Genomic DNA, 10,279 nt, shown 5'->3' on the forward strand with positions numbered 1-10,279 from the left:
TGGAGAACTTTTGCATTTGACAAGATATCTGCACCAAATTTGGCATGGGTTATTGCCTAAAGCAATGTTGCAATCTCCGAAGATATTGTTCAGATCGAGCCAACGACGAACTGATCGATCAGAATCTAGATCTTGTAAGCAAACTTCGGTATTTATGAAGGGCATTACAGTTTCAATGCAATTAATGTCTCTTCTTTAGTCTGAATAAAACAGCTACCGCTTGAATGTAATAGTAGTATAAATGTCCTAGAAGTCAATTTTGGAGTCATCCGTTCAAGTTAACGAGGGGTATTCAATTAATCCGACTACCAAGATCGACAAGAAAATTACATAGTCTTTCGCATATGAAGTTTTAAATGCTTCTTATACATGGCTTAAATACACATAATGTATCTATAACTCAACTTAAAGTGATCACTGATAACCTAGTCCAATATGTTTGTATGTATGAAGTAAATTTCAACCACATAACTAATTTACTTTATTGGTGTTGCAGATTGAATTACATGTGGTAAATGTGTGTTACAACTGAGTTATCATTAAAATTTAAACTAGTGTAGATAATACAAACCCACCATGCATAAGCTCACATTACATTGGCCTCGATTACTAAATATGTAATTGGAAGTACGTATTTGAATTAGGACAAAGCATAACTGATATGAACTGGAGGCTACTGTAGCGCGGTTTCGATGAACGTATTTCGAGAGAAGAAACAAATCTTTGATATATATATACAAGTATATATATATATAAATACCGGCATAAATATATTGAAATATATGGTTGTTTAAATTTAGATATTTTATGCAGTTGATTAGCCACTTCAATTTTCTAAATATTGTCCACCGAATTTTTGAAGCAATATTTTCCATATTGTACACCGCAACAGCTCAAACGCAATTTGTTTTGAATTTTAATTTAATCTCACCATGTACGCGCACTTTGATCTCTCTTTCATAAGCAAACAATATTTATAAATATCTGTATTCATAAACCTGATGCGAAATTAAATTTCTATTCATGCCCGTTAAAAATGAATATAAAATATAATTAAAATATTTTGTTAAGCCAAAGTCGAAATTGACTTAAGAACAGCACACACAGGAAGTAGCAGAGAATAAATCAAAGCCCTTTTTATATTCTACCACCGATTGTAGAAGATGCTGACCAACAACTTAAAGGAAAACATCACAGACGCAGCGTTGAATCTACACAGACACACAAACACACAAGGCATAACTGTAATTTATGCTACCTTTCAGCAGTTAGCTTACGGCGAGCAGATTTGTTTGCAATAATGCCCTGTAGGAAAAGTGAGAAGTGTGCATGTGAGCAAGTTGCAATTGGGTTGTCTACAGATGAAATCAAAAAGTCGCAAGAAGATTGACTTATAACAAAAATAAATAAAAATTATGATTTTTTGGATTTCGTTTTCACGATTTCTATTATTGCATATAAATTTCCTTCCGTATATATAACTAAAACGTCTGTTCGAATTACCCGTATGACCCAAAATTGTGTCTACAAGGGTCAAAATTTAAATTTTTTGTCGAAAAGCTTTATCAGAAGAAAACAAATGCATACATATGAACAGACTCGTATTCTGTGATTAGGGTCTGGAAGTATCAAGTACAACCAATATAACCGTATATGGGTTATTAAATCTTTTCCATAAAGTAGAAAGAGAACCGCAAAGGAAACTGAGGCGAATCACAGTTTAGCAGTTATATGCAGCAAATAAGACATATACGGTATATCAACATACTTTCAAAACTTATTGTTTTTCGAAACATATCTGATATTTGTGTGCGGATTTGTAAGAATTGAAATCATATTTAGGAATAATTAAGTACAATTTTATCAAATAATGGAAATGGTGACTTCAGACTCATTATTTATTTCTAATTTGTTTGATACTTAAAGCTAGCAAAAGCGTACGATATGTGACGCTGCGAAATATTTTAGAACTAACCGAACAAAATTCGGTGAACAACTGAAATTTTCCGTTTAGCTATGGTTCTGAAATATAGGTATACACTGAGCAGAGTATATTATGTTTGCCAGGATATTTTCTAATGCCCTATAAAGTATTATATAATATATATGAGTAATCAGCGTGATAATCCCTCTATAGAACTTTTTATATATTTATATGTTATAAGAGATGCACCTGTGACGATATTATATCTTCAGTGCAACGGAGGTTAACGTTTTTGTTTTTATATTTATTTATTTCAAAAGCTTACGATAGATGCCACTAAGAAACAAGTTTTGCTAATTTTATCTAATTTCTATAGCAAACTTCTATGTTTATTGTTACTGAAAGTGAGTATTCCTTCTTTTTATTTCTCTTTACTTATGCTTAATTATGTTTTAAATATCATCTTGATATTTGTGTTGGAAAACTTGGCATTACATTGTGCCTATGACTTTGTAATTGATATTGAGTTTGTTCAGGCAGTAGTTCAAACATAATTCGACTACCCGCTCATAGAGACCACTCAACATTATCGGATACAACGGCTTTACCTTGATTATTGTGAGTGAGATTTAGTAACTCTTCAAAAAATGGCTCTTGCATTATTTTTGTGTCGACAAATAATTTTTTAACATAACATACACATTTCCTAAAGGGCATGCACCAACACGCATTTACATAATAAAGAAAAAAAAAAAAGAGCGCCTGCTTCGTAAATCAGCGACAAATTCCAGTGACAAGGTGTGAATTCAATTCAGCTGTAGGCCATTTTTATTACATTTAAAATTCAATGCTTGTCGCCGCAGTTGTTGGTGTAATTTCGCTTGCTTTTATTACGCTTCATACCTTTTCGGATAAATACAAGCTCATAAATAGCAACAACAACACTACTACTTGTAACTATTGCTTTTGCACAATAATTTCCGTTGCCACTCAAGAGCTCCTCCACTCAATTTCCTCGAATATGCCTACCATAGCAACTTACGAGGCGTTCATTAAGAAAATATGGACAGGGCGGCTGTGACAGTATTGGTGGTCACTAATCTGGGCGTGTGTTTGCTTTGGCAATTGCCGGAGTGACGTGGTGGTTTCTCCAATACTTATACGCTTGGAATACATAATATATTTGCCCACTCAAACACCTGGCACATGAAATGCTTTCTTATAATTTCACTGCTGGGGCCTCCCTTATTCGCTGTGTGGCGAAATCGTAATTTCATATTCAACGAAATAAATCACAATTATTGTTAGTTGGCATGTTTATACATGTACGCGTATGTGTGTGTTCGCTTATTTTTCGTCTTTCTTTAGTGACCAACGAAAATAGAAATTATAACGCAGCAAAAGACCAAATTATTAGAGGAAAGTAATTCGGTAGAAATTTTTGTGCTTCTTGCATATTTTCAGGGGCGCAAAAACCACTTATTCGCAGTTAATTGAGCAGCTAAGACAACAATTTATGCACACGAGTGAACCGTTTGTTCTGCTCGTTTATTGCCGGTGGTGAGTAGATGCATAAATACCTACTCATTCGCAGAGTGTTTCTACTGTCTTTCGACGTTGTATTCATTCAGTTCGTTTGCATAAGATTCTACTCACTGTCAATATTTATTTAGCTAAGGGCGCAATGCTTTCTGCCTTGCCCACTTGACCCTACTCAAATATTTTTACAACAATCAATTTATAGCACTTCAATTTTTTCGAAGACATCAATTGTACACAATTTCTTTCTTATGTTATTTAAAGTTTTTTTATAAAAATATGGAATGAGCGTAAATGCTCCAATATACTTTAATGACCGTTGGTCTATATTAAAATAAGCTTCGTGTGAGAGAAATAGTTCCAAGGATTCAAGTCTTGAGCAGCTTGATTGGTAATTTAAATATTTTTTAGTGGAGTATGAGGAGTAGAAGGTGGAGAAGATCTCAGAAGAATGACAGCTGAATTCTATTTTACAATTTATCGCAACGGTGCTGCGAATCTAAAGAATCAGAATATACAATCCGATATACATCATTGCTTATGGATTAATTGGTGATGCTTGAGGATTGCAGAATGAAATTCATGAACTAAAGATGGAAGAACTAAAAAAACTAAACCAAAGCAGTCAGTCACTGTGGCTAAAGGTACATTTAGTCTTTTGCCTCCAGAGAAAAATATTTGGTTTTCTATCATGAGCCTACTCTTTAAATCAGTCTATCTGATTTTATTAATGGCTTATATATACGAACATTTTTGAATTCGCACATTTTTTTTAAATATTGGATATGACTTATTATTTCTTCTATAAGTTGTACGAATCTAATTTTCATAGTTCTTCGTGCGCTGTATATCATACTTTAATTTAGTCTAGCAGCAGTTCTTCCAAGTACTGCAGAGATCTTGAGGCTTGAGCCCCCAGCTAAAAATAAGTTTCAACGGTATACAGATCTGTCTAAATCTCAAGTAGGCGTGTTGTCTCCTCCTCTCAGGATCTTAGAAATGAATAAAATGCCATTCGGGACTAATATTAGATAGCAAGCTATCATGAAAATCAAACTTAAACGCTGAGGTAAAGAAAGCAATTACAGCACTTTAGTGATGGTAGTAAATTGATGATGGAAAAGAAATACGCGTTAAAGCGTATGGAAAGCATACAAAGAACAGCAAGTACATGAATAAGTGGAGCTCTTAGAACAAGACAAAGGCAGACACTAAACACACAGTCTTTTCTTCTCTGTTCTGTAATTAACTGCCAGCGAAATCTGCTCTTAAGCTGAGGGAATCCTCCCCATTAGTCGTCTCTAATAAGGGGCACTATAAAATACTTAGTTAGTTTCCGTTTTTACCAATACCACAGATTTTCGAAATCCTATTGAATTTAACTTAAATTCGGTTAACAATATTGCCTTCCCTTCCAGAGAAGAATGGAAAAAGGATGATGTGGACAGGGACACCGGGATAAGTCTCAATACGGATGGGTCCAAACGAGATAATCGAGTTGGAGGTGGTGTCTTTTCAACAAAATTAGATGCATAATTAGCAGACCGCTGCATTGTTTTCCAAGCGGAGATCATAGCAGTTAAAGAAAACCTTCTTGTTCTGATAAATAGTGTGTTCACAACAAGAAATATATTTATATAATATAATATATACAGATAGCTAAGTGGCTTTGAAATCACGCTAAAGTCTGTTAGTGTTTCATCAAAGATAGTGAAAGAATGCCTTGATATCTCAATGGATCTAACATGCTATCCTTTACGATCAACATGCATCCGATTCCAGAACACATTGATATTCCTAGTAAAATTCTTGAAGCCAAAGCATACACAACCCTAAAATAAGCCTCTAGAAAAGAGCGAATTTACGAGTATATGCCTCTGGCTACTTGTAGATATTTATTCGACAAACATGTCACAAACTTAGCTGAGTTTCGGTGAAGTCAATCGCTAATTTGCTCATGAAGCATGCAATCGTTTTATGAATGATATAAGAACTCTAGTAGGAGTGCTAATAAGGCACTGTCTAATCGGCTGACATGCCAGCCGACTGGAAACGCCATACAATGAGACTTTAGAACATCTTCTAAGCGAATGCGACGATGAGAAAAAAACACAACTATCATTCGAGGGTTACTTGATGGTCTCTCAGAGCTTGCACAAATAAAACATTTTGCATTAATGAACTTCATCAAGAGCACAGGGTGGTTCAGAAAGGACAGATTAGAGTGATGGTATTCTAATCCCGGTTTTTTCACAATGTACCTCCTCAAGGCCTAAGTGCGTTCACATCTACTCTACCTAATTCCTACTTAAAGCCAAAAAATACAATATCTACATTGAGCGTTTGAGAGAAAATGAAAGTTTGACTGAGCTGGAGCTAGTCCAAAGGTAGAAATGAGGGTCAGCATACAATGGATACCGTAATTTCTTTACGCTTTTGAAGTAATACGCATTGCCGAACTGAAACATTGCGGTCATCATCTTGGAAACGTAAGATTTGACTTTCCTAATCACCAACAAGATCTTAGGCTTTCGGGATAAACAAAAATAAAATTAAATTTTAGAATATTGAACCTTCTTTCAATTATCTTTTTGTTTTATTATCGCATAGTTAGTGGTCTAATCATTCTGTATTATAGAAGTCGTGAAATTATTGGCATAAATCATAGTTGGAGCACTACTTCTACTAACCTAGTGCAAATTTTAGTAATTTCTAAAATGTTTGAAGAATATATTACAAAACTCTTAGAAAGGCGGGAGGTGTTGAGGAAAACATACCATTACTTAAGATGGAGGAATTTATCATTATGCAACACAGAACGGTGGCAGGGGTAGAAGAGAACATAACATTACATAAAACATAGAATGTTGCCAGAAACTGCGTCCTGACTTATGTTGAAAAACTTTTAAAGTTTCCTTCCACGTTTGCTATTTCTTCAGTTGTTACTGTGATTCGAGGCGTATTAAAATTCACTGCAATACATCGAGTGTGGCATAAACAATACGAGGCGAACGACAGGCAACAAATTATGCAACGACAATTGAAAGTGTTGCACTGTTCCTGTGCGCAGCTAAATGCGTCTGTGTGTTTGTGCAACATATGCAACACTGACATATTGCAAATTTCGCACAACATGCAACAAAAGCGTGCAAAACTTTCGAAAACTACACGCACACACACACACGTACGCATACATGCACACGTATGGAGAAGTGTGATTGAATACACTTGTATGCGAAGTTAAGTGTAAACGCGTGAAAGGAAGTGGCACCCAACCGAAGTGGCAACCGCCTGCGCCACGTCGAACAACTCAAGCCATTTATTGCTGCGCATATAGGCTATTATGTATTCATACACTTAACGGTACATGGTGGAGTATGAAATTGCGCAACAACAACAATACACACAAGCACTCTCGGAAAAGCGATGATCAGACGCAGGCGAAACTTGCACGCCGTTTAACACAACGACTTAATTTACATATCGGCAAATGTGCCAAATTGCAAGTGGCATGCAAGCGAAGAGCAAAAACCAAAAATAAAAACAAGAAAAAAAGTGCAACAACAAGAGAAAAATAGAAGAACATAGCAAATTGAAGGTGTACACCTAGGTGAAAGGATATGCAACAGCGCCAGCGACCGAGTGCAACTTCTAATAAAAGTTCACTTGCAACTTGCAACAGGCATAATGCTTGGCGGAACTTTGCCACACACGCTCCCACTCGCACACACCCGCACACACCCGCAAACACACATGCAATATGGAAAATAATAAATATGCCATGTCATTTTGGCGTTGTGGAGCAATGGAAAAGTTGCCGCTAGCGCAGATTGGAACCACAGCAGCGGTGTGCAACTAACGTTGGCACTGTGGCACTCACTGACATAAAATGCCACGAAGCGCCGCTGGAGTAATTGTTTTCCACATGCAAAGTGACAGCTGCCACAAAAGCGCCAGTCAGCCAGTGTAGGTGAACCATGCGACCGAACGACCACCCGACCACCCGTCCATCCAACCGCTGAGGCCAACCAGCCAATCATTATTCCGAGCAACTCAATTCAAACTATCGCAGTTTGACAGCTCCCGGTGAGTACACACCGTCGCCGTCGCCGTCGGCGTTTGGCGTTCGAGAACGTGCACACGCTCGACCTAACTTGGCTTTTAATCCGCTTTAATAGTTTCGGTGTTGCGGTCTTAGAGCGCATTTACCGGCTGACGGCAAAAGCTTTTGTCATCAATGTGCCAATAAAGTTTTTAATAACTCATAACGATTGCCCGACATTACTATATACATACCTATGTATGTACATACCGATGTGTGTGCTAACGGTGTGTTTGAAGGGAATGCACTAAAGACACGCACACGCGATTAAAATCATAAAATCACCGGACATTTGATAGGCGCACACACCTACATATCGATACCTGAAAGTGTAATGGCATTTTATTAACGTATAAGTATGGTTGGGGTTCAGTGGAAATGGCGCTAAAATTTTCTAGAAATCCCGTTATTAGTCGAACTGCACTGCGGTTTTAGACAATTTTTTATACCCTGGCAGCATGTTGTAACGAATATAGTGGTTTTGCTAACCAAAAGGTTGTTTTTATTCCCTCAATAGGATATATTAAATTTGCCACGATTTTTATAACACCCAGGAAATATCGGATACCCTATAAAGTATGTATATAAATTATGAGCTTGATGAGCTCTAACGATTTAGCCATGTCCGACTGTCCGTTTGTCTGTATATAGGCTAAGTATATGAGGGACTATTCAAAACGCTACTAAGTTAATTTAAATATATCCGACTTCTCAGTTAACTTAATATAGGCTTTTGTATCTCGGTATTTTTTTTAGCTCTGGGCTTTCAATTACTCTCTGATATTAGAACATCAATTTTTTAGGCTTCATGAAGCGAAGACTCAGTGATCATTTTAATGTATTCACTGCAAAAGAGTATAAGAGCCGATGGGAAAGTAATAGGGCACTTATTTTCGCTCTCCTTTTTTGGCTCTTTTGAGTTCTCAGATTATCTATGACCTTCTGCTGGTATTAGCCTCCGGCTTTGTCTTTGGTGACAGTTCCTTTATTCAACACTTTTTTGTTTTTTTTGCATTTCATTGTTTTTCCTTGGGTAGTTCCCTGTCATGTTTTCATCTAGCTTTTATCGGAGTAATTATAAAAGTCCTCATGAAGAAAGCTCTACGTAATTTAGAGATTTTTTGCTTCTTGCTTCTGTTTTGGCCATAGTTCAGTAGATCTCTCTTTAGGCCACTTTTCGGGATTCTTGCTTCAATGTATTTTTTAAAGCGATTTTGTATTTTTCTAAGTTTTCTAATTTATTATGCTCTTAATTGCTCTCTGATATTAGAACATTCATTTTTTAGGCTTCCTGAAGCGAAGACTCAGTGATAATTTTACTGAATTCACAGCAAATGAGGATAAGAGCCGCTGGGAACATAATTTATTATTTTTCATGGTTTTCTAATCTGTTTATTTTTAAGGTGAATTCTTATCCTAGCGAATAAAAGGAAAAAAGTCTCTTATGAGTGGAATGATATCATAGTGCTACTTAGGCAATTTCTTTCACAAGGTTTTGAATGACGTTGTGGTAATGCTTGAGGTATTTCAAGTATTTAAAGAACAAGAAATCGTAGAATGTTGGGTTTTGCGGCTACTCTTGGAAGGACAACGAATTCTGCGAATATTGAACGAGTTTTAGTGGGAGCGGTTTCAGGCTAAAATGGTTGATCTCTACAAGTTTGGGTTAGGATTTTAGATGTCATTTACGACAGACTGGTTCATCTGTTTAGAAAGTTTTTTATCTCAACTCAAACCGGCATTTGATTGGGACATTCATTAAAAACAGATTCACTTTTTATATTCGGAATTCTTATTATTGGTTTACGTTGTTAAATAGTAGTAGCAAAGAGGAGAAATATGTCTGTGAAGTTCACAAAATTATTCTTTATGTTCCGGTTACAATCTGTTCAAAATACTTGTAGTCGAGTTTTCGCCACAATGCAAAAAACTAAGTCATTTATTCTTTGAATTGGTAGTCGAGCAAGGCGTGTTAAGCCGTAAGCGCAGCTTTGTTAATTCGTAAGCTGTTACAAAGATGTTACAAAAATCTGGACAGATATTGGAACAGTTCCCAATGCTATTAATACCAAATATTCCTACAAAGACCGAAACATACGATATACATACTTTAGGAGCGAAGCTTTTGAATGAGCTTAGCTTGAATAGAGAAAAAATAGCAAAATGAATGTAGGATTGTGGTTAATGCGGCGTGCCAGTCACACCCAAGGGTTGTCAGGAATCGCCAACTGAATTCGATACCTCGCATATAATATAGTGTAACGCGTTTTTTGTTAAAAGTAGTGACATTATCTCTTATATCTGTATACCGACCGCGTTCGTCAGTAATTTCAATTTTGTGCTTACGTACCAAATGCCCAGTGTCCAAAAAACCCCTCAACGTATTTCCCAATACGATTCAATTATTTATCATTAACGCTTAATCCTTATCGAATCACTTTGATGCGGCATAATTACATTTGCATTTACACTCGCTCGCCTGTAAAAATAACTGGTCACCGAAAAAAAAAAAACAACAAATTCCATCAAGTATGGCGGTAACATTTTCCCAATCCACTGCAAGTTCTGTGCATCCTTTCGGCGAACGATTTTCATTAAGGAGAGCTAAAGGTAATTTCTTTCGTGGCTGCAAACCACAAAACGTGCAACGCATAATTTCCACCCACTCATTCGCATAGTCATTCGTGCAATGAAAGCAACAGCTGAAAGCAATG

This window comes from Bactrocera oleae, chromosome 3 (assembly GCF_042242935.1).
Source record: "Bactrocera oleae isolate idBacOlea1 chromosome 3, idBacOlea1, whole genome shotgun sequence".
Classification (NCBI taxonomy): Eukaryota; Metazoa; Arthropoda; class Insecta; order Diptera; family Tephritidae; genus Bactrocera; species Bactrocera oleae.